General features: G+C 41.9%; 1 long non-coding RNA gene across 1 annotated transcript; it reads left to right on the top strand.

Moving 5' to 3' along the window:
• Nucleotides 1-568: 568 nt before the first annotated feature.
• On the top strand, nucleotides 569-3153 carry LOC144520214 (uncharacterized). The gene is made up of 3 exons (XR_013502193.1): nucleotides 569-658; nucleotides 1181-1323; nucleotides 2765-3153. It is a non-coding gene; the product is annotated as an uncharacterized LOC144520214 (long non-coding RNA).
• The last annotated feature ends 23097 nt before the right edge of the window (nucleotides 3154-26250 follow it).

Consider the following 26250-nt stretch of genomic DNA (forward strand, 5'->3'; position numbering starts at 1 on the left):
TGTTAAAAACAATAACTTCCACTATATGATCACAGTTAAATGAGTTTAATAAAAATAAAGCAGAACTCCTGATAACTGCTGTGAGCTATTTATGTCTCTGTCGGTGATGTCGACGTGCCTGTCTTGATTTGGCCTGGTTTCCCCAGTATACACAACCTAGTGAGACTGTCACATGGAGGACCGTCACACAGGCATGACCAGATTAACCTGCTAGAGGGCCTCAGATTAGAAATTAGCTGGTGGGACTACTTTACCCTCTGCTCCTAGCTTTCTTAGTTCAGTAAGATGTAATACTGGCCTCACGTTTGTTGTGTGGTAAGTTAATTAAACACAAAGTAATTTAGGAAGATGTAACATGTGAGCACAAAACTAGGTAATGTTAACACTGTGCTTTAGTGATGCATATTCCCAAACAGATTTTCAATTAAATTAAATGACCACATGCCTCAAGATCTCGGGGCCCCTGGAGTTCTGATTGGTAAACCAGATGACATTTTATTTTGAAGGCAAAATAAAGTTAAACAGGAAATGTTCTTTCTGGTCATTTTTGTTACCTTGATACATTTTTCTTAACTCTTCCTACTTCCTGAAAATGCAACAGTAATTGCCATTGGGCTTGGGCTAAAAATGGATTCACAAGTTGATCTTCAGCAAACAGGTTGGTGACTTCCTTGCAGTGGATAAACTGTTTTAAATCAGCTGAATTAATGTGATTAATTTTTATCATGAATTATATGCCCTTTACACTCAGCAATGTCAAATCTTATTGTATCATACCTGGAAGCTGCCCAGTACAACCACAGTCTGATCTGCTGGCCACTGAGCAGCTCCACTGGAGCGGTTGGGTTAAGTGCCTTGCTCAAGGGCAGTGGTGGTGGTAATGAGGGAGGGACTATCCTGTCAAAAGTACAAGTACTATCCGGTCGGAAAGCACCTTATAAGTGAACTTGGAGTGTCTTCTCTCTGAAGTTTGTTTGTCTGAATGACTGAGCACCTCCATGCCTTCACAGGTGCTCCAAATCAGTGACAATTACTGATCAGGTGACAAGCAGCCGGTTTGCTGCTGCTGGTGCACTCTGGGAAGTGCAGTTATTTGAGACTCATTCCTGAGATTCAGCTCAACACTTATTATGCCCCTTTTTCTGTTCCTTAACTTTTACTTGTTTCCGATTATTCACAGCAGATAACAGCACACCAGCTGAATCAACAGATCATCCCCTGAGGATGACCAGACAGAAGACTCTCACCCTAATATCAATGGCATCTATCAACTTCAGTTCAATGATCTGTTACTCAATATTAGGCCCTTTTTTCCCCAATGAGGTAAGACAAAATAAGCCCACATAGGTTTCAAATGACATGTTAAGGGGACAGGTGGGGTTTGGGTACACTTTAATAGAGGCGATTTGTTCTCAGATTGAACAAATCATTACTTAGACTACTTCAGTAATCAGAAGAAGGCTATGTGTTAACCTGGTCTTACTCTCATCTTTAACACAGAAGTACTTTGGCCTATTTATTAGCTCCCTCTGCCTCCTATTGGCTGACTAACAAATATATGGGCACAAAATTGGACAGGATAAAAGAAAACATTTGTGTAGTTTCAGTACACCTACAGCCATTCATCCACTCCATTCTTCTACACAGTAATAATAATTTATTGAAATCTAGGAGGTAGTGATAAGCCAAACAATGTATTGAATATAAATGACATATATCTAGTTTTCCTTTGATGTGTGTGTGTAACGTAATTCATAATATTTATATAATTCATAAAATTTGTAACAATATGCAGGAATATGACCTACTCATATTAGCCTATCATAATCTACCCCCTCTCCACCTACATTTTCAGATTGCAGACGCCATGTGTCTATTATGTATTATGGTGTTAGGTATCTCATAGGTTTCTCACTGGTGGGTGGGCAACCATGGAGCGTACATTGGCGGCGGGCTGTTGGGTGCGCGCCCGCGGGAGGGGGAGGTTGTACTCATAAAATTTCTTCAAGGTTGGCAGGTCTGCATACCTGATCACACCTATATGTAGACTTCATGGGGTATGTATCGACTTATCTAACTCTGGGGGTTACGGTGAATAAGCTAAAGTCCCAATGAGTCGGCGTGTTCCTTTAACGTTAATATGAGTTCCCCCAGCCTGCCTATGGTCCCCCAGTGGCTAGAAATGGTGATAGGTGTAAACCGAGCCCTGGGTATGCTGAATTTTGGGAAAGAGACTTCAGATACAGTATTAGGGGACCACTAAGGTCTATATAAAAGCATCCAAAGAGCACCATGTCATGGGACCTTTAACACTACGTTTTACCATTTTGTCGTTATATTCCATTTGCGAGGTGTCTTTTTACCATCAGGCCCGGGACTACAGTAAAAGTTAGTTCTAAGCTAACTCCGGCTCATTTACATTTAAGAGAAAAGCACAGTCCCTGACAAATAAACCAAATAAACCAAACTGATTTTATAGCATTACAGTAGCAGCTGTTCAGCCAAGTTACATAGTGTAAGAGCCAATTAGTGCTCTTGGTATAAATAGGAACCAATCTTTGGTTCGTGAGGTGCAACCGTAGACGTAGGTAGATGGCTTAGCTGAAGAGACCTTCAAAATTAATTGTTGAAGGTCTATAGGATAAAAGCAGTCTAAGTATATGTCAGGTCTTGTCATTCTTTCTAGCAGTCCTGCGTTTAAAGGTGAACCATTAGAAGTTTGAGAAAATTGTGATTGGCATCTGTTTTTCTCTGCTTCCACAAGGTGAAATGAAATGACAGCATGTGTCACGACTCATTCTGGAGAGGAGGTTTTTGTTTGACATCCTCTCGATAAGTGTAACAGAGGTAAACATGGAGCAAAGCCTCAGAAATCCTGCAACTGAAGTGACTGTCACCATGGAGCTGTTAGTACAGAGACTGTGGCCCGTGGACCAACTCTAACATTAACATGGAAACATGAAGTGGAAAGCAGGATGAGACAACTTAACATCTGCTTTACTAAACACAGCTGGATATGAATTTCCATGAACTGTTGATTTCTCTCTTGTTGGCTACTGACATTTCAACTCAAAATTAGTCACACTGGTGAGTTTTGTTTCTTTATTTGAAGTTTTTCAAATTGGTCAAGTACCCTTAAAAGGCTTTCAGAGACCCGTAGTGCCCTCTGTTATTATTATAAAAAATGTCCTCTCTTGATGCAAATTGTAAGATCAGAATCTGACTTCATATGACAAGTGAGGAGACATCAGTCATATACTCAATTATGTATTTTTACAGAGGAAGTCAACCACATTTTAAGTCCCATTAAGTAGCAATTACTGTACACCTATTCTTAGCTTGCGTTATATACACCAAATACTCTCTTTTATGAGGCTGAGATCCAATTTAGTATCTATTTTCACAATAATTTGACCACTTTGTCCAATAAATATATAATGTTATTCTGAATTGAGACACTGTAATATAGCAACCTTTATTTATCCTCGAGAGATCATTGAGGGGCGAGCCTCATTTACAATGTCATCGAGTCAGGACAACAACCTAGAAAGTGCAATAATAAGAAATATAGAAAGACAATAAAACATTCAGAATTGGAAAATAATTTGATAAATACATAATTGGATAATAGTGATGCAAAGGAAGATGCAACTGTGTAAAGCAGTTACAAGTAGAAGTTTGCAGGTTTAAAACCAGATTTCTAAATTGTCCAAGAGGCACAATTGAGTACATTTTAAGAAAGTGCTGTAATTTCTTCCAGGAGTTGGGTGCACTAAAACTAAAAGCAGTTTTTCCAAGTTCAGTCAGCAGAGCGAGTCTGATAATGTCCCTTGGAGTAACAGAGAAGTTCTGCAAGGTAAGATGGCAGTTTTCCAATAAGAGCCTTATAGATAAAGAGATAGCAGTGAGTATCACGTCTTTCTTGGAGAGAAGACCACCCCAACACTTTCATAACAATGATGTGTACCATAGACATGACCAGTTATGAATCTTAAGGCAGACTGATAAGAGTCCAGAGATTTAGGGGTTGAAGATGATGCATGTCTATAAATCACATCACCATAGTCCAAAATGGACAAGAAAACTGTGTGTGTGTGATACAGTTTAATTCCCAAAGAACCAAACTAATATGGAATACAAATACTGTAAACCAAAGACCTCAATCAGGTCTTGCACTTCCAGGTGAGGAGTGGTAGATGGCGCCATCGTTCAATCCACAATCAGAAGGACCACTGTCAGATAGGTTCATCTCAGTGTTGTCAATGCACAGGTTTTTTTTTGTTGGATTGTTTCTATACAAATGTGATCATGCACATGTTAATTTAGTTATTATCATGAGGTTTAACAATTGACTTCCGACTAGCTTGAGATAGATAGTCACAGTGAACACTGAATCTGATTTTGTTGTCCTTAAAGATATGTTAATGTTGCATGAGGATGCAGATTTTGTGATTGATTGTTGATAAATCAGAACATATTTTAGTTTTCTCTTTATAAAGTCTTCTGAGACTTCATGTTTAATTACAGTAAACACTGATGCCAAAAAATAAATATTTCATCTGCCAAGTGGTTTTCGTTGTTTTTTGTTTCATTTTAATGGGATAAAAGTCAGATTTTGACATTTACAAAACATTTCCCTGTTGATCTGTGCCACTCTGATTATTCCCCTGGAATGTTAGTTTTTAAGCAAAAAAAAAAGTTGATTTATATAAATTTCATTTTCAACTAAAATACATGAAATACATCCATTGTGCCAAGCAGAAGTAATTGAGCTGTCAGGACAAAGTCATAACAGCAAAGAGGACTAATGGTCAAGATTACTATTGTTTTCATGAGATGTGAGAGTAGTAGCAAAATGAACAGGAATGACAGTATGTGTAAGAGAAAAGGAGGAGTGTACATTGTCATCAACATGTCTTTCATCTTTGCTATGAGTGCATATACTTCAGCGAACAGACCCTGGGGTCAGTAAAACGGAGTGATTAAGGAAGCGGGGCCGCCCAATGAAAACATGTAGAGGATGTGTGTTTCACAGCTGATAGAGCAGCAGAGGGGAGCTTTGTGAGTGGACTTTGCTCCCATTAAAGCCTTTGTGGAATTTATTAATGCTTTCTCCTTGCTAACTCCAATTTGGGGCTATTTGTGCTGTTTTTGGCAAGTTGTGAATAACATGGCCTTTTGAAACTCTATCAGACACATTTGTTGACAATGTTTTTCTTAGTTTCTGAACAGCTGACATTTTGGAGATGCATGTTATGACATCTTTGATATATATTAACACTGACAGATTTCTGCAGTTGTGAAGTCTGTCAGAAGATGTATGAATATCTTGTACTTTCTACATGTAAATATCTTAAAGCAAATCAATTAGATATTTTCCTTGGATTCAGTTTCAATCAAAGTTTCTGGTGCCTGGTTAGCTCACCTGGTAGAGCGGGCGCCCATATATAGAGGTTTACTCCTCGACGCAGCAGCCGTGGGTTCAACTCTGACCTGCAGCCCTTTGCTGCATGTCATTCCCCCTCTCTCTCCCCTTTCAAGTCTAAGCTGTCCTATCCAAATAAAGGCCTTAAATGCCCCCCCAAAAAATTAAAGTTTCAGTCTGAATTCAGAAACGGAGACTATTGTTTTTAAAAGTTCAGTTTAGCAATGATTTAACATTAAAAACGTTAAAATGTCCACACTTGAGTGAGGAAACAAAAAGAGAAATAAACTGAAAACACAAGACATGACCAAACTGTTATGGCTAACATGTTAGTGAATGCCGGGCAGATATTGTACAGTGGGTTTATCAGGTTTTTTTTAACCAGAAACTGGAAATGAGACTGGTGAGAGCTGTGAGACTAAATGTTACAGGGAAATGTGCCATTACTTGAGGACACATCTCATCTTGAAACTGACACCAAACTGTTTTATCGTAATGAGAACAAATAACCATAAATATGCTGAGCAAGTTGCTGTGTTCACACTGCGTTTTGCTCAGACTCTCCAGAGATACTTGCACATATGAAAGTGAGAACACCCCAGCCGGTGGAAGTTAATTATAGTAATAAAGTGTGTGGTGGCCGGTGGGACAAAAACATTGCATCTCTGTCTGCTTTATAAAACAAAGGAGGAATACGTCTTAGTGTGAGCCATTGTTGTGTGAGAATATGAGGATGAAGATTGAATGTCAGGAAATCTTCATCTGAACCAGAGCTCTTCAGTTTCCTCCAAAGATTTTCCATTTCACAATAGGCACTAAAAAGAGCTCTTGGTTGTGAATTAAATTAAGAGAAATAGAGAAAGGTAAGACAGAAAGAAATTGGTTCACCAAATTAAACAGATTATATAATTTCATGACTGACTAACTCCTGGGATGCATTGAACAGACAGAGTGATGATTAGTGTCTGATAATTTCAAGGTGGAATTTTTTTCTTTAATCATCATCCACTGAGAGGAAGCCTGGTTGTACTGAGGAAGTTGGTACACATTTCACTCTTTCTCTGCCAAAAATCTACATCACTTTCCCCAGACTCAAAGGCTGAAAATCAAGTAACTTAACAAACAATTAGGACACAATTACAATCATTACATTCATCAATGTTCCCTCCAAGATAATCAGACTATAATGGCATAACCAGATTGAGCCTGCCTCAATAATAATAACAACTTCATTTGTATAGCACCTTTCATACTTAAAATGCAGCTTAAAACCAAACACAATAGAGATTGTTGATAAAAAATACAATAAAAGATCCAATTAAAAGGCAGAAAGAAAGTAGTAAGCATGGTAGTAGAAAAAGATAAAAACAAAGCAACGCCTTCCTGAATAAGTAGGTCTTCAGTTGAGTGTCAACAGAGCTTGCATTTATCTAATGAAGCACTAGCTGGGCAGAGTGTTCCACAGTCTGCAGCAGACGCAGTAGGTACTGTAGTCTGTTTCTTCTTTCTTCTCCCCCCTCGCTGTCACTCCCCCCTTTGGGAGTTCAACGGCTGGGTCACGGTCTGCATTTGAACCTGAGAGGACCGGCGGTATTCAGGGTGAAAGGTCAGCCCCGAACCTTGCCGGCTGTAAGAACGAGGGTCACAAACTAAATCCCTGCTTGACCTCTGTAGCACCCTGCGTGGTAACACTGACAGAGGGCTGGTGGGAGTGTTTGAAATGAGTCTATTTTAAAAGACAGTTACAGACACATGCAGAAGTAAATCAGTGTGAATATGGACAGTTATGTCTGTCTGGAGCAGAATATTTACAAGGCTAGAGTCGATAAATGAAGCCAGAATGTCAAGACACTTGAGAGCGACACTGAGCGAAAGACATTTAGGGTGTCGGTCAGAGTTCACGGTGCACGAGAGCTTTGTTTTGATGTTTTGCTCTCTGAGTTCAGGGACGGAGTCAAGCAGCGTCATTACACGATGGGTACGATGGGATGTGATAGGTCAGGGAGCGACGTATAATACAGGTTCCAGGCCACATTTAAAACAAAGATTGTTGCATACCAAAATAATTGAATCACTGTAACACCCCCACCCCCCCATATTAAATCTGATACATACAGTGTAGGTGGAGATTAAAGGTGGAGACTACGATTCTGGAGAAAGATTGTTGATATTTGAACTCAACACCCAAACAAATACAACTCTCCCATCAGTGCTCCTTCAGAACGTTACAGACTGTCCGCATCAATTATGACTCATAGTATAGTGGCGCTGCCCTCTAGTGGCCGTAGTAATTATGATGGGAGCGAAGCAGGAAGTAAAATGACGAAGTATAAGAGCGCTAAGTTACGCTTAAGGCACCGGGGTTCATCTCCCGTTTGAAAATAAATGTAAACAGAGAGGTACAGAGACAACAGAACTATGTTATGTTCTGCGTTGTGTGCGTAACCGGAAATGAAATAATATAACAGATGATTTTAACCCAAAACCACATAACCAAACTGTGGTAGTTTCACAACGTTAACGACATGTTTAAAATAGCCGTTACGTTAGGTTACGTTCTGTGGTTTAAACATGAGGACTGAAAACACTCCTATGGGTCGTATTACAGGGTAGGAATAAACGACCTATATCGTCGTATGGTTTGAAGGACTTGTTGGAACGTTAGCATGAGCTAGATTTAGCGTCCCTTTTGCTCCCATACATCCATCCATGGCCTTTCCCCTGTCCTGTGCACGAGCACCAACGGAATAGTGTTGTGTTTGTTTTTCATTCACATTGGATTTTCTTTAAACGTACACACAGCTGACAGCTAGCGGACCGTGAGGAGATATTCCAACCCATTTGACAAAAAGTGTATTGGATTAGAATCGCATATTCCGCCTTATGTATGATCCAATAAATAAAACAAAAGTGCATGATGATATCCAGTTTAACACATTTTGATCCTCACTTCGTATCTTCAAACTACAGTAAGCTAAACATAAGAATGGAGGTTGTGCACGATGAGTATGCATTTAATGACTGAGATATTTGTTTTGTTAACGTAACGTGACGTATTTTATTCTGTGGACATGTTTTGTGTTTAAAATTTCACTGGGTGAGACCAAAGACAATTTTCCTGCCTCAGCTGAACAATGACGTTTATTTTTCCCTCACTGTGTAAAATACTGTTAAAAAGTTTTTTAAAAGTGACATTAGAAACAGCAGTTTGCAACACAAGGTCAATTTTGATTATATCACATGGTCTTCATCAGCATATGGAGTTTGATCACTTGCCATGGAATTGTAGATGGTAAAATTTCCTATTTTTCTTGTCCACATTGGACTGAGCAAACTCCATCTGCTGATGAAGCTCATGTGATATAATCAGAACAGCTGCTAAATAGACCTGGTGGTTTGTTGTTTTCTCAACAAATGACTATATTTTGCTGCTTTCCAAAATTACTATTTGCATTCTAAACGATATTTGGTGCTATGGTATTGGTAGCCATGCCATCTGTGAGAAGTCCCGGGGGTGGGGGAAAAGACAACATTCTTTTACTTTTCACTCCACTAATGAAGTTATTTTTAAACTCTTTTCGTCAGCTTGTCTCTCTGGCTGTAGGATATTTCAAACGTTTGAAATTTTCAGAAAATTTGGCGTGCAGATCGACTTCCTGCCAACAAAGCAACTGATTTTAATTTTAGCCCTGGGATTTCTGCTGTGATTATGAAAGTAAGATGATAGAGCCTTGATTGCAACTCCTGAGAGGACGTCTGCAGGTTTAAGCAACCAATTTCTAAATTTTAATCTAAAAATTAAAGTGAGAGGACCGATGGTGTGTGTGGGTGTAGCAGGAAGTTGTTGAAGGTTGGTGCTCTTCAAGGTTTTTTTTCTGATATATATTCTACTACTACTACTATAAATATGTGTTGCTGTCAGAAACAAATCTTGTATTTTCAAACTGACTTTTTGGGAACCGATCTGCTTTGTAAACAGGAAGTCATCCACACAAAGGATTTCACACACTCGCCTGGGAGCTTAAAAACTCTTCTCTGCCTCCCTATTTGAACATCTCACCACTGTGATTACATTTTTGATTTAGGAAGTGAAATCAATGAGCGATAACGGCTTTGACCTGTGTCTCTTCATCATGTCCTGCATTAAAAAGAGAAAGCGGCCTCATTATTTTGTATAGTGTCTTTGTGTGTTTGGTTTCGATTTGCGTGAGAGTGTGTTTGTTTGTGGCTGTGAAAGTGGGCTACTGAGGGGGGGTTTTCTGGCTTCAGCTTGCCAGTGGACAGCCTCTCTGTTGCAGTGCCAGGGCCGGACGAAGAGGAGGGAGGGAAGGTGGGATGGAGTGAAGGGAGGGAGGGAGGGGAAGGGATGCTGGACTAGGGGAGGGGTGAGTTGGCGAAGGACGGACATCAAAACAACAAAGGGCAGCAGGGGTGATAATCCCACCTAATGCCCCCTGTCTACCCCATGTCTGCAGTGGCTCTCTGGTGAGTGGCAGATTGAGTGCACTCATGCAAAAGGTTACTTGGGTGATCAAGTGCTCTTCTCAGGGGTGGGGGCAGTACAGCCTTCAGCGGCTGCTCTGGGCCCTCGTCTCGCTCAGCAGCAGCAGCAGCGTTTTTCTGCCGCTGATTCAGCAGAGCTCTGCCCGCCTTGTTGTCCGTGGTTATGCATTATGTAACAGGGCCGGTGCTATCTGGACAGTAAAGCGCACGCAGAGCAGGACACTCTCAGACACAACACTGGGGTCAGTCAGGGATGAGGCTGTGGTCCACTTTCCAGAAATATTGATCCTGTAGCTTCAAGCTTTCTCTGTCTCCATGCACTTCTCTGATTACCTCCAGGCATCCTACTCTCACATAAATGCTACAGGTGAAATTACCCTTTAATCTCTAACCCTAATGTTCTTTTTTGGGGTCCAGGAGCCCAAGGCCCTCTTTAAAAGCTTAATGCACGTACTTTGTCATTGGGGTGATTGTAAATAGGAATAGGACCCAAATGCACATTCTGGTTTATCTGATCTTGGACATCACCAGGGTAGAAGCAGACATGGCAAAGATATATATAAAGAGCCTGTATTAAGCCCAGAGGGCATGGACCCACTCAGAAAAGTAATGATTGCCATTTCCGCCTTCAACATGAAGTTGTTGTCATATTGCTGCCTTTTCTGCATAACTGCTTTAATAAAAAGACCTTTTTGTGGATATGTAAATTCTCTGCAGCACAGTTGACTGTGATCCTGCGTACGAGGTGAGCTTAACTCAAGGGTTTTAAACGCCTCCTGTGAGATAAAGGATCTTTCAGCTGAGGGATCTGAGCGACTGGTTGGCAACTGTCTTCACTGGACGGCATTCAAGTTGTGTTTAATCTGCTTGTGTGAACTCCGTCGTCGCGGCCATCTGCTCACAGCCACAAATGCAGCGCACCTCTGCAGTTCAGTGAATTACTTATGCTTTTTCACATCAAAAGCATGTTATTTCATGGAATGCAAGTGGATGTTCTCTGTCTTTGTGGGATTCCCTCACCCACACAGACATGGAAGCTTTCTTTTTGGCTACTAAAGGAGAACTGGGCAAACACCTTTCATTTTATCATAACAGCCTTCATCTTTCTTCTGTCAATCACAGTTGTATTTACATGACATGGTAAATATGTTTGAAGTCATTTAGAATGAGACACTTTTGTTCCTGTCAGGCGTAGGGTCTGGCAACCCGGTCTCACGCCAGTTCATAAATAGTCACGTTATCCCGCTTGCTACGCTTGTTTCTCTGATAACTTAAGATCCAGACGAGACTGACAAAGAGCTAAAGTTAAAAACTACCAAGATCTAAAAAGTATGTCGAAAAAATGTAGCTTAAAACCGGATTAAAAAAGTAAATTTATTACTAAGCTTTTGGCAGGCAACCACAACCCTGATGCATGCACAAAGGGAATATGATGCAATCAGGCGACGGCGACCAAATGGTACAGACAGTTTTGTAAGTACACAAGTAGTCGTTTTTTTGGCATTTTATTATGAAAAAGCTACATATTATAGGCCTACCTTTAAACTGTTATTTAAGTTATGCTATATTCATGCTCCTGTTAATATTACGGTACAACAATTAACAGACTGCTAAAAAAAAATAACTTGTTGACTAATAAAAGTAACTCCTTATATTTTCATATATTCTGCAGAAACTCCGTTAAAGTCTCAAGTATCTGTGGAGGGCTGCAGACCGGCAGTTTTTCTCTCCTCCAGGAGAAGTGAGTGACCCTGTGTGATGAGGTGAGCCTGTGTGGAGTCAGGGGAGCTGTCGATTCTCACTCTGGCCACGACTCTGTGACTTTGGGTCGTAACTCTAGAAAACAGAGCAGCGAGAACATTGCACCCGTGTCCTTGATCGGTAGCTCATCTCCACCCAGCGAGGCACACTAACCGGCAAGCTGTGGCACTTTATGGCGGATCGAAGCTGCTCAAGTTTAATGTGTTTGTGGCTGTCGCAGCTCTGATAAAGAGTGCAATACATAACACAGGAGTAATAGAGGAGGACAAGCCAATCAATAGCCAGAGAGGCCGTTTGACCCACGTTTTAAAATGACAAATTTCCAGCCTTGCATCACTGAGAGTCTCTCACCAACAACGGCTTGGAGGGACGGTGTGTAAAAATAACCAGCATGAACGTGGTGTCTGTCAGTGGGAAGAGGCACACTTTTCCTGGCATGCCTTATATCTGACTTCAATGTGTGTGTGTGTGTGTGTGTGTGTGTGTGTGTGTGTGTGTGTGTGTGTGTGTGTGTGTGTGTGTGAAATCTCCATTTCAGGTTCAATCTCAAAAATACCAAACTGGCAGTAAGAGTCTTGTAAGTAAAGACTGGGGTTTCACCTGTGAAAAGAGGCTTTTGTAGAAGCAGCCTCCTGTTTCCTGGCTGATAAAGCACATCTGCTTTACCAGGAGATAACACCATGCATACACTCACACATATTCACCTTTTCTTTACCTTTCCCTGCCTCCCCGCCTCCCCGCCTCCCCTCTTCATTCATATCTATTTCTGTAATTCCCTATTGCTCAAGCACTTCCCTCCATCCTGGCTGCATATTTTCTTCTGTGTTTGCTCGGGTTTTCTTTTCTCTCTCCTCCCTTTATTTCTCCTATGCCTCATCTCCAGTATTTTCTCAACCTGGCCGAGCACCAGCTGCTCCATGGTGCCGGGTCTGCTCTATTATAATGTGTGTTGTCTCTCCTGAAGTGGCCTGTCCTGCAGATTACCCTGCCCTCTGTCAGGGTGCAGCCTCTAGGATTAGATTTCCAACTCCATGGGGGTGTGTGTGTGTGTGTGTGTGTGTGTGTGTGTGTGTGTGTGTGTGTGTGTGTGAGAGAGAGTGTGTTTTTGCCTGAGGGAGTCCAGAATAAAGCCTCAGATGAACAGAGCTACTTGCTGTTGTTTGACTCGCTGAGGGAAACATGATTATTTCTAGAGAGCTAATAATGACTCTACGGGCCTTTTTTCATGTTCTGGTTCTTTTTTTGCCATCAACAACTAAGAAATATTATCGAACGTGGCAAATTAAAGCACATTGAAATAAAAAATAACCATAAGCCTACTTTTCCTTTACCTCAAATCAGTCGAGAAAGAAAAATTAAAACTTTTATGTAGGCTATTTTTACACTTTATATTTATCTTTCACTAGCTCGTTTTTATTTTTCAACAGCTTTTTTCATATTGTTGGGTCTTCGCACACATCTATTTAAAGGTCCCATGACATGGTGCTCTTTGGATGCTTTTATATAGACCTTAGTGGTCCCCTAATACTGTATCTGAAGTCTCTTTTATATAGACCTTAGTGGTCCCCTAATACTGTATCTGAAGTCTCTTTCCCTGAAATTCAGCCTTGGTGCAGAATTACAGCCACTAGAGCCAGTCCCACAATGAGCTTTCCTTAGGATGTGCCATTTCTGTGTCTGTAGCTTTAAATGCTATTGAGGAGGAGAGGGGGGGGGGCAAGGTGGAGGGTGGGGGTGTGGCCTTGACCAACTGCCACTTTGCTTGTTTTCAAGCCATGATGTCTCTCTCTTTCTCATGGGTGGGCCAAATTCTCTGGGCGGGCAAAACAGAGAAAGGGGAGGTAACCTTTCCCTTTATGATGTCATAAGGAGAAGATTCCAGATCAGTCCATCTGAGCTTTCATTTTCTCAAAGGCAGAGCAGGATACCCAGGGCTCGGTTTACACCTATCACCATTTCTAGCCACTGGGCGACCATAGGCAGGCTGGGGGAACTCATATTAATGTTAAAAAACCTCATAAAGTGAAATTTTCATGCCATGGGACCTTTAGTCATTTATCTATTTTCTCCTAAGCAACATCTCCAACTTCCCTAATGCTTACATGATAATGAGATTGGCGTGTCCATGTATGTCCAGAGCAGTGACTGGTCAAGAGTGAGTGTGTGTAAAACTCTTTTTCCACCAAAATAAATGCGTAAATGCAGGGTTTTCACGATCAACGTCATGAACGCACTGGGAAACAGGGTTAGTAAATGTCAGAATGTGACTCTAGGCATCTTTTCATTTTGTTCCCAATGTTGCATTTTTTGGTTACAGTAATGGCCCAGTTTGAGTTTTAGCAATTTCAGGAACAGGAGTCTTCTTCTTCTCCCAGAAAAAGAAAACGGATATTGAAAAGAGCAAGAGACCGACGTCATCAGAAAAAAGAGAAACGTTGGAGCTGCTTTGGACGCACACACCAAATCCCAACTAGTTAATTATCCTCCGGACCGCTGCAGTCTCCTTTTCTTTCTCTCTCCTTTCCATCGGGTGGCGCGGTTGGCTCAGGTGATGTGCGTCATAGCATTGCGCCGGATGTCATCTTTCCATCACTGCTGATCAGAGCTGGAGCCAATAAATACTCATGATTACCTCAGAGTCATTTGCCCCAGGAATAATTGTTGATTGTAACATTTCCCGCTGAAGACAAAAGCCAGATGCTAGTGGGGTTTTTGTCCAGTGGAAAAGAGGCTTAAGGGTTGTTTAACACTGATAGAAGAAGAGTGTGTGGCTGGCTCGCTAAACTGGAAACAATGTTAGCTGAACTTTTTTTGTCATAAAACTGCACCAGCTAGGGTTGTTAATGTTTCTCATCCATATGTGTACTGCTGTACAAGGGGGGACACATTATAACCGGGGGGGGGGTGGGTCCTCCCCGAGAAAACTTTGAGCATCAAACGCTTTTTACAAAAAATTTTATGCAGCAATTTGTGTAGCACAAGTAGACACAATTATTGTTTTCCATCAGAAGGTTTATAGATAGATTCATTTCATGGAGAGAGAAGATAAGAGAGGTTAAGATGGTATGGTCCACTATAGGGGTGTCTGAAATCGTTGGGAAACATATTTACAGGTAAGAAGGATATATACATGTTTTGAGCCCCCTGAATGGTTATTTTGACCTCTTTTGGGGAGTGGGTTCTTTTTATATTTTTTGAGGGGGACAAATCTACATCTTCTAAATATTGGGCTCGATGGTGTTTTAAGCCCCCCCAACGTCTCCTTCCAGGCAGCGCTGCAACCGTTGACTTCAAGGCACCTAACCCTAACCTTAACCCTAACCTAGCCTAATCCTAGTGCCTTCCAGGCAGCGCTGCCTTTTTAGCTGGCAAAGCTGGGCTAATGCTACTTAGAAGTATCTGGAATTTGTAAACAAAGCATTTTTAACAGAACCGTTCCCAAGTCTTTTTTTCAAATGCATCCAATTTCAGAATTATGGCACAATCATGTGTCCTTGTGAGATTAGTGCAAGAGTTTTATAACTACATTACTGAGATAATTAGTTTCATCCCTGCATCTTCCAGTCTTCCATTTTTTTCAACAATACTGCTGCGCAACAATACAAAAAGACCAAACGGGAGAATAATGCCCCCCCAAAAAAACAATCACTCTTAGAGAATATCCACATAAGTTATCACTGAGTCGTCATGCAGCATGTGTAGAATTTTATCATCTAGTAATCAGGTAAACAATATTGGTCTCTGGTCTCCTACTAATTCAAGAGAGGCAGAGGCAACAAGCAGAGCATGGCAGCCATAATAAATCCTGCTGAGCAGCAGCCCCCTTTTTGCGAAGTCATCCACACCAGTTTTCTCGAAAATGAAAAAAAAGCCTTCTCTTTTCCTGCTCCTCCTGCTTTGTGTTCAGTATATTGTAGATTAAAGAGGGGGAAATCAATACGTTTTACCTGGATTCACCTCATGTTGCTCCGTCTTGTATTTTAAAGAGCAGAGTCGCAGCATTTCAATAACATCCTTAGGGCTTGAACTTTGGAAACTTCCCCATTTGGCCAATATTTCAGCTCAGATATTTAAGGAAAGAGAAAAGACAATATGATAAATACATAATGTATGAGTTGAATATTCAGTTTTTCTGCTTGAAAACATCTGTGGATCAGCACAGGAAGATTTCATGTTAGTTTGAGCCATTTTGACACACAAAACATAGACATAAGGGTTTACAGATTATTCTTTTCTAAATTAAGATGAGGCGACACCACAGTATGTTTGCTTTGATCGTACAGCCAGTATTTATGATTTGATTATATAAGTGTTTGGAACAGGGGGATTCTAGGATCAGACCTTTAGGGGGGCCCCTAATGATAATGTGACACGGATACAGTGCCCCCCCCCCCGCGCCTCTGCTAAATCAGTAATTTCATTAGCCGATAATCTCTGAGCTAGCTACTGAACAACAACGTCAGCTAACATATTTTTTGACGCTATGATTGAACTAAACCTGACAATATAAGTCACAGTAATAACAACCAATTTGACACAATGTTCTAACATTCAGCAATTTTAGTTGCTTATGTTTTCAATTTGGGTTCTAATCTGCGCCATGAAATGACCAACTTCTTCTCTGGGGACTACCAATGTTAAACTTCACAACCGTCTCCTGCTCTCCCTCTGACAGATCAGATAGAGACAACCGAAGGCGGAACTCTGACACAACAACCTCTGATTGGCCAAAACTACGTTTCTGTTGATGGTAATTGTTTGTCCTCGGTCACTAACAGACACGTTCCCAAACTCTCACTTAAAGCACTAAAATTGATTTAAAAAAAAGCCCCCCTAAGAGCTTGAGCCCCCCTAAAACGGGTCTAAAATCGTCCCTGGTTTGGAATATAAGTCAACCTTGTCTGTAAATGATGTAATGTCAGTATTTTCCATATTTTCCTATTCCTCCGACAGAATGAATATTCTAAAAATGCTTGCAATTCCTCATTTTGGTTTAGTGGATAGTTAGGTCTGGAGTCATTTTAGGGCATTTGTTCACATACTAGGATTTGTAGGATTTTTTGAGAACATAACTATGTTTTTCAAATACTGCCAGAATAAATTTACAAATCAACACATTTCTAAATGTGTAAATGTGAAACAGTGATATTAAGACATATTATCTTTTTGCTTAAAGTCTGAGGAGAAAGGTACAGCAGGGGACACAGAAGGACATGTCAGATAAAATAAAAGCAGCATCAGAGCCCAACATTGATTTGACAAACAAGACAGAGCCAGAGCCATTGATTAGAAAATCCACTATTAATGACTTTGCTCAGCACAGTACACAGTGTTATTGCTGCAGAATCACAATAGGAATCAAATCAGGCAAAAGCAAACAGTTTGGTTTGAGGGACTTTCAATGTCAAAAAATGCATTCAAAATATATAAATGATGACATATCAGACCAACAGTTTTGTCACAGCATCTCTTACATGTTTGTGAATATCATACTGAACGCTGTATGTAAATATGTTTTAGTGTAAATGCAGATACTGCTGGTTTCCTGGTGTGTGATGTTGTGATGGGGGATGGAGAGAGGGCGAAGGGGGGAGTGTGTGAAGGTGGTTTTGGGGGTGGAGGTAAGGGGGCCGTTTGGAGAAGCTCATTCATCAAGTCATTACAGGAGGTGGCTCTTGTGGTATTTCAGCCTGTCCATCATTGGAGGAGGAAGAGGAGGAGGAGGATGGGGAGAGATTCCCAGAGGAGGACTGGAGCTCGGCCGTCCTTCCTCCATCTTTCTCCCCCCTTCGCTCCCACCCACTCCTCCCCCTTGGACGTCCCTGCCCTGCTTCTCCTCTGACAGCTCACCTTCTGACTGCTATTACTCCCCCTTCTTCCTCTCCTCCATCACACTGTCTTCACATTTTTTTCTGCCCCCTCTATTACACCTTCCATCTCTCTCTCTCCCTCTCACTCACCATCCTCCCTTCACATTCACAGTACTTTCCTCACTCTCTTCCTTTTTACATTTCTCCTGGGAGGCCGCCCTTGACTCTCAGATGTCCCTTGCATGCCAAAAATTACTATTGACATTTCAATTCAGTGTTTTTTTTTTCCTCTCACTGCTCTCTGCTGATGCTTTATAGCAGGAGGACATTTACATGTCAATGGGCCAGACAAAAGAGAGGCAGAGTGTGCCCGCTCCTGTGTCCTTAACACAGTGGCTGTAACACTAAATTTGTGACTTCCACGGTGACGGAGAGGCTTTGTGTGCTGCATTTCTTGATTAGTAAATGGATTATTAACATAAAAAGAGTTAAACTGGCCTACAATGCCGCATCACTTTGCCAAAGATGAAGTAGCATCAGCATTTTCTTGATTAATACTCACTTTGCAATTTGTGGCATTGCAAAATGTGTAATGATGCCAGTTAACCACAATTAGCAAAACATCAATCATGTGCCTGACCATTTCTGTAACTTTCCGAAACTGACAATTCGCCATTTACACCCACATCACGCAGCGATTGGCAAGCTCTGCAGATGAGAAGGGAAGCAGGGTTTGAATTCAACATTTTTCCCTATATTTAACGATTATCGCGTCTCCCCCGTCTCTATGGCGGACAGCTCCGAAGTGTGGCCGTCCAGAACAGCTATAAAAACATTTAATTTTAAACAAACACGACGTGGAAAACATGTCGTACGAAACAATTGTTTTTCTAGTACAAGCTCTTAGCAATGACAAAGATGAGTAGGTGAACTGGCCAAATCGAAATTGTGAGTTTTGATCAGTGTCAAAAATCTGCACAATAAATAAAACAAGCGTAAATTCGTGATAGAAAACTGTAGGAAAAGGTTGGGGAAATGTTTATGGACCAAACCGACCGACAGAGTGAGCTATAGAGCTGCTGGTCGCAGCTAAAAAGATCTGATATTTGTATCAATGTCTCTATTAATAATGAAGTTTCAAAAAATGACTTTGGGTCTTGGGGTCATGGATGAAGAACTACCAAGGCCAACTATGTTTTCCTACTTCTCAGTTTGATTCTTGTTTGATCTTGTGCAGCCCACTGCACTGCCTTAGACTTTACATTATAGGATGGTGTCACAAATAAATAGTTGTGAACAGTCGCAGCCGTCACACACACCTAAACCACGCCTGTAGCTGCCAGGAGCTCCTCACCGGATGCTGATTGGTTTTGTAAGCTGGTAGTTCAGACACAAACACATTAGGTTGGAGCCTCACAAGATGGATTTTCGTGACATGTGATTGTCGCATTATATATCTTGTGATCTCGTGATATAGCGAGAATCCAGCTGGTGTGCAAGGTTAGTAAAATGGAGCATGTTCAATCTCATAACGGTGGGCACCCTTTTGCTACGGTTTCCTGGTTGAACAACGGTGTATGTAAACTCGCGTAATAAAAAGGCAGAGCGCTTGCGCACACAACACGGTGAACAAATGGTACCAAGGACTGACTCGCTGTACCTTTTCCAGCTTTTCTTAATACATCTATGCTTTAGCTTCGATTTCCAACAGGGCTACCTCTGGCTTGGTTGTGCATTTGTGTTGACATGTCCTTATCCTCGCACTGGTGAATTTCTACTGGTTGGTCGGGGTTATCTGGGGTATCTCCCAAGGCCCTTCTAGTAAAGCTTACAACAGGCGACGCCCTATGACTATATTTGTCTGTGGCCCTACACAGGACAACACCAGAGACCACAGGGACAAGATGTGGAGGCAATAAATGGTTCTAAATTAGAGAGAAGAAAAAAGTATGAGTCAAAAACAATTACATTTGCAGCATGTACAATAACAGAAAAAGATAAAGCTCAATAAATTCCATCCCTCGTGCAATATGGGTTATGTGGGGCAAGACGGGGATTAAAGATATTTAACTGCTGGTTGAAGATGAGTGGGGGTGGTCAGCTGTGCCCCTGCACCTTAAACATGACAGTGGGTGTTGTGCATCTGGCCTCATGACTTCAATTGGTTCCACAGTGTCTTTAACATAGAAATAGCCTGAAATGGGTTGTGTTCGTGCATGCAGGAGGGTGTGTTTGCATGTTTCTGAGTATGCTCGCACGCCTCAGTATATTTCCCTCACAAGAGGGTTTTTCAGTCATGCTTCTTCATTTTTTAAGCCCTGTAAGGTATCACCACCTGACTGGTCCCGAGGCGCCGGGGCTCTTGCCTTCCTGTGATTACCTTAAAGGAGATGCATTGCATATGTAAATGTCCTGTTGTGGAGAGAGCTGGCTGCTGCTCAAGTGAGGAAAAAAGCCCCTCAGCATTGATCTGCCCTTCTGCATTTAGTCTGGGTTAAGTGTTCAGCTTCCATTTGGACCAAATTCATGCAGGGGTTTGTATAATTATGCCAGAGTCAATCTCCATTACTCCTTAGCACTATCGAGCAGCTGCTTACTTTAATAAAAACACATGTCAAATTCAGGGAGAAGAGCTGCTGCGTATATCTTTGTGTGTCTGTGTTTGCCTGCGTGTGTGCATATTCTTGTGTTTGCACATAATTTGAATCAATACACACAGGAAGGAGGCATTAAAGTGGCTAAGCAGTTGCAGGCGGCACCAGCAGCAAGCAGACCTCGTGCACCAAATATTCTGTCAACTCCACAATCCTTTCAATCAGTGCAACAAGCAGCTCTTTCAACATTTGTCTCTTTCTCCCCCAGGACACGATTCCTCTTTTCTGTCTGCTTACTGGAGACCATCAATCTGTAGCCTCTCCCTGTTGCCCTTCTTTCATCATTTCAGGTTTTTTTTCTTCCAATGAGAGCTTTCAAGCCTGACCTTTGTGCCCCTGAAAAGGACCGCTGCGGGTAACAAAGACCGCCAACCAATCAGAGATCGCTCTGAGTGGCCTTGGGTATGTGTGATCCTCATTCTTAATGACACAAGAAAGCCTGAAATGGATTTTGGGGAGCTGGTGATAACTCTTTACATACGCTCACATGGAAATATCCCTCTTAACTCTTATTTTGAAATCCATTTCATGGTTGCCGCATTTTGGCGCAAAACAAACCTAGGGGTTAATAACGGATGTGTACTCTGGGACATGTTTTCATGCTAATTGAATGTGTTTGTAGCTTGAAAGAAGCTAGCACAGACCACTGATTAGCTTACAACGCTAGTATTCGGGCACCGAATACTAGCGTTCGGGGCCCCCCTACTACAGCACGTGATGACGGCGGAATGTCCACAAGTAGGCTACCATCAATAGAACAGGATAGGACCATAGAGACACAGCATATAAGAGATGAGATGACTGACAAAATCAGGAGTATCCTACGCGCACCACAACAACAACAACAAAAAACACTGGTGAATGCGCACCATAACACATGAAAAAACACACAAGGGCAGTCCCTCCAGGATTTCGTGGCCTTTTTTTTTAGATTGTTGTGGCCCAAAATGCCTGATTTTGCGATAAAAGTTGCGATGTCTTTTGTATGTTTGTTGCAATGAAGTTGCAGAAGACAGTGAAAGTTGCAAAAAAAGTTTTTTGTATAGTTCTTTAAAAAAAAAAAAAAAAAGGAAACTTGTTTTGGGGAGAATAATAATCATTACTATTAATTAATTACTCTGGGCTGAGATTTCCTAGGAACCTTACCAAAAAGGCTCAGGATGCTGCAAATGTTGGTATAATATGAAAATGGCTGGTTGATTTAAGACAAAAAGTAATAATTTATTGAATGAATCAAATTTGAACATATGTGTCAGTGGCTTGTTGATCTTTACATTGTTAGTTTATTTCCTATCCTGACCTGGGACACACATTCATACGGTTTGATAAAGTACTTATTGGACTTTAACTTAGCATTGCACTTACAATAACGAGTGTAGCTCCTCAATTTAGGTCATCCTGTACGTCTCATCTCCGGTTTTTCCTGCATCCACCGTGTGTGATTTTGTGTGTGTGTGTGTGTGTGTGTGTCAGTCGCGGGGGGAACTCAGCAGCCCCGCCCACTGCAGAGATCAGACAGGATGTAAACAGCAGTAGCTTTCAGTGACTTTAGAGTGAAAAAACGTTACATCGTACATTGATGTTAAAATGTTTACAGGTTGGCAGGACGGTCTGAAATGTTCTGCACGGTCTTTCGTTGTACGTTTTGTTGGTAAATGTGAGATGTTCGAGTCACACACGTGAAGAGAACGGTCTCTGAAACAAGGAAATGAATTTGACCCGTTCTCACTCCCGCTTGGTCAGTGGCCAAATGCGATAGGGGGCCCCGGCTGTCAATCAATATTTTCCAGTCACGCGGGCCCCTGATTGGTCCGGGCCCGTAAGCACCGCTTACCCTGCTTACCGATAGTTACGCGTCTGGTCCAGTCTTTGTGCTAAGCTAAGCTGGCTGGCACCTGCTGGCTGTAGATTTATATTTACTGTACAGACATGAGAGTGGTGTCAATCTTCTCATTTAACTCTCGGCAAGAAAGCAAATAAACCGGGTCGGTATGAGGCAGCAGGGGAAGGACCCAAATACGGATAGTACAGACAGAATGGAACAGTTCAGGGATTTATTGTGACATTTAAGGTACATAAGCTGACAGACAGACAGGGAGGTACAGGTAAGGGTTCAGGGAAAGATTGCTGGAAAGCAAGGCACAAAGCAACATTGACAATCTGGCAGGGAACAAGTGGAAATGGGCTGGTTTTATCCTGCAGGGCTGATGAGGGAAAGTGGAAACAGGTGAGCAGATGGGTGAGAGAGTCAGGGCACTGGAACAGGTGAGAGGGCTGTGGGCATCTGGTGGATGGATGAAGAATGCAGGTCTGGGGAGGTGAGAAGTGGCTGAATACTGAGTATAATAAAAACAACTGAGACGGACAGTATTACTCATTTGCGATGATTAAAATAAGACTTTGACAAAATATTCTGTAAGAAACTGAAAAAAGAAGAAACATCAAAATCATCAATACGAGGCAGCACTGAGGCCAAAAGGGAGATAAATGTTAAGATATCAGTGTGGTTCAAACAAAGTGCTTGTTGAATCATCAAACAGAAATTGACAATCCAACATCCACACCCACTTTTTGCAGTGAGTGGCAATAAACACTCCGGCCTTCAAACAGGTAGTACAACAAGTTGTGGCCAGTACTAGTTTTCTTCAAGTAGACCTATAACCCAACCTTTAGTCAAGTCTACTACAGTAGTTGCTCCTCTGGAAGGAACTTGTTTTGATGGAACATGTGTACGTTCAAAAGTTGTTTTAGTCGTGCAACAGAAAACTCTGATTGGACAGATAGTCTAGCTAGCTGTCTGGATTTACCCTGCAGAGATCTGAGGAGCAGTTAACCATAATCTTCATAAATCCACCAGAGTTTAGAATGCCAACACAAAGAAAGCGGAAGTTACGGACATCCGGCGGAATTTCCGGCAGCATCTGAACAATCTCGTAAATGAAACGTCATCGACAAAGACTAGATGAAGATAAACAGAGACCCTGTCTTATAGGTAAAAATCTTTACACATTCTGGAGGTTTTGTTTGACATCAAAAGAATCAGGGAAAGTCATTGAACTTCAGATAAATCAAGAAAGTCAATTGACCAATCAAAAGCAGGGCTGAGTTCAGAAAAATAATCATTAAGACTATAATCTAAGACTGTACTGAAAAAACAAACAAAACACACAACTCATTTGTGGCAAAATCACGTTTTCAGGAGGTTACATTTAATGCAGATGCAGCAAAATCCTAACATTAACCTCAGACTCGTCCTTTGGGGTCAGGAGGAGCAATTACTATACTTCCTCTTTTATCCATTTTTATTTTTAACAACCTGCTCCTCTTTGTTTCATTAGGTTAGCTAGCAAAGACTAATTAGTGAGTTGCATAGCAACAAGAACAATGATGAACGTTCCTTCAGCCCTTTGAGCTCCTGCTCGCTCTGTTGCTAGTGAACCTCACAGGGGAAAAAAATCCCTCAGATCCAATCAAATCACAGCCATCATGGTGGTCATTACTCTGTCTCTCCATAACCCTGTGGCTCTATGAAATATGTGATGAATGCTGTCTGCATTCGTATATATCTACGCTGCTCCTGAATCTCTCTTCGTCCATTTTATTCCTGACATCCTCTGCAGCGCCAGAATTACTGGTGATTTAATTAGTCGGAGAACAAAGGGAGCTTGACCTTCTCTGCAGGTTCAGGATAGTTGTACATCATGCAGACAGTAAGCAGATGTTCAATATTTTCCACCAGCTACTGTTTTTCCTCAAATAAACTAACTAGCTTAATAATTCTAGACCAAACACACAGATCAGATACTTTGATGCAAACTCACATCTGAGTTATTTACCATGTTTACGCCAGGTAGGGCAAGTTTCTTGCTCACCTCAGTTTTTACAGGAGTCGGGGGATGTATATCCTTGCTATCTCGCTCGCGTTCACAAAGACAGTAATTACACAGAAGGCCATTCAATTAAAGGAGGCCGTGCACCTACATGGCTCATCACAAAAAAAAACAAAAAAACAATCATGGCTAATTAAATGATTCAAACTTGGACTCGAGGCCACAGTACCGAGACACAGAGGAGGGGAGACGCTCCGGGTGAGAGCCAACCTTCAGCTGAATACTCTGATCAGCACCCGAGAGCACAAAAAAAGAGCAATTCATACTTTTCAGACTTGTGCTCAGATAACTGTGTAACGTTAAACTGTAAGTTTGATACCACCAACATCATGGGTTTGTCAGTGTGACGGGTAAAAAAATGACTCATGAGTTTGTCTGATCTGCCACTTTGGTTAAGGTAAGGCAACTCGGTTCATCCTGCAATAACTTTTTTTAATGGCCACTTGGAGGAAGCAGGAACAAAAAACTGCGTAAACACAACACTGACGTATCACCTTTTAGGTGACATATTGTTTACGTTGGGGTTGGCGGATTTTTTACAACTCATTAGTAACAACCAAAAGGGTTTTGATGGAAATATAATGGTGCCTAGATTACGTTCATTCATACATTCACATTAACATAATGAGGAGATGTTGTTAATTAGCATACCTGGCAAGTCACCATAACTTTTTCTGTCTCCTATTTGTTTCTAGACAGGCAGTGTCCAGTGTTTTATTTTTTTTACAGATTTTTCACTGAGAACAGCTGCCTGGAGTGGATGGAAAGGAGTAAGACTGAAACAAAACAGAAAAAATGGGGGATAATTATCGTGAGTTCGTCCCTACTAGTGATCGCTTAAATGCAGTCATCTATTGTTAATTTGGTGTGAGATGGGACATGAAGCACAGTCTCTGGTGTTGTATACAACAACGTTGCGCTTCTTCAGCCTCATTAACACGTTAGGAAAAACTGAACATACCTTGTTTTATAATGGAGCCATCAAAGTTGCAAAATGGACTGACAAGGTGTGTTTTTCTTCCCGCTCGTATAGGTCTTTATCTAATCTAATGGTCATTGATTGTAGCCAAGGGGAATTCCAGGTTGGACATACAGCAGTTACACTATGGCTTCTTCTAAAAGCTTACATAGACAGAGAGAGCAGATTATCTCATTGAGCTCCACCTCCAAACTAAATGATACAAGCGTAAAGAAATGACATGAATGATAGGTCATTAGAACCTTTTATCTAATTTGTCGCTGCTTTGCCGTAGGATTACATTTCTCAGTTAATCAACAATGTGTGCATGAGACAAGGTTTCTATGTCTTCTGATCTCCTCTCTCTTTCCATCTGTGTGTACTTGTGTTCCATAAATGCTTGTTACTAACTTATCGCCGGGGGAGCTTATTCCGTTTTCTCGCCTTGCAGTTTTCCTAGGATTGGGGTGGCACCTAAATCATGGTTGCAGCTGCCGTGGCCTTGATCAACGCCCTGCTGTGCCCTACTACGCTCCGCACCACCCTGCAACGCCCTGCTATGCCATGAACTGCTACTACTATTATTTCTAGTCATAGTTCCACTATCTTTGTTACTACTGCCACTGTTCATCATTCCAACTGCTATAATTAGTCCATCCATCTTCGTCCGCTTATCCGGTATCGGGTTGCGGGGTTAGCAGCTCCAGCAGGGGACCCCAAACTTCCCTTTCCTGAGCCACATTAACCAGCTCTGACTGGGGGATCCCGAGGCGTTCCCAGGCCAGGTTGGAGATATAATCCCTCCACCTAGTCCTGGGTCTTCCCCGAGGCCTCCTCCCAGCTGGACGTGCCTGGAACACCTCCCTAGGGAGGCGCCCAGGGGGCATCCTTACCAGATGCCCGAACCACCTCAACTGGCTCCTTTCGACGCGAAGGAGCAGCGGCTCTACTCCGAGCTCCTCACGGATGACTGTGCTTCTCACCCTATCTCTAAGGGAGACGCCAGCCACCCTCCTGAGGAAACCCATTTTGGCCGCTTGTACCCTGGATCTTGTTCTTTCGGTCATGACCCAGCCTTCATGACCATAGGTGAAGGTAGGAACGAAAACTGACCGGTAGATTGAGAGCTTTGCCTTCTGGCTCAGCTCTCTTTTCGTCACAACGGTGCGATAAATTGAATGTTATACTGCACCCGCTGCGCCGATTCTCCGACCAATCTCCCGCTCCATTGTCCCCTCACTCGCGAACA

The sequence above is a fragment of the Sander vitreus genome, chromosome 1, assembly GCF_031162955.1.
Source record: "Sander vitreus isolate 19-12246 chromosome 1, sanVit1, whole genome shotgun sequence".
NCBI lineage: Eukaryota > Metazoa > Chordata > Actinopteri > Perciformes > Percidae > Sander > Sander vitreus.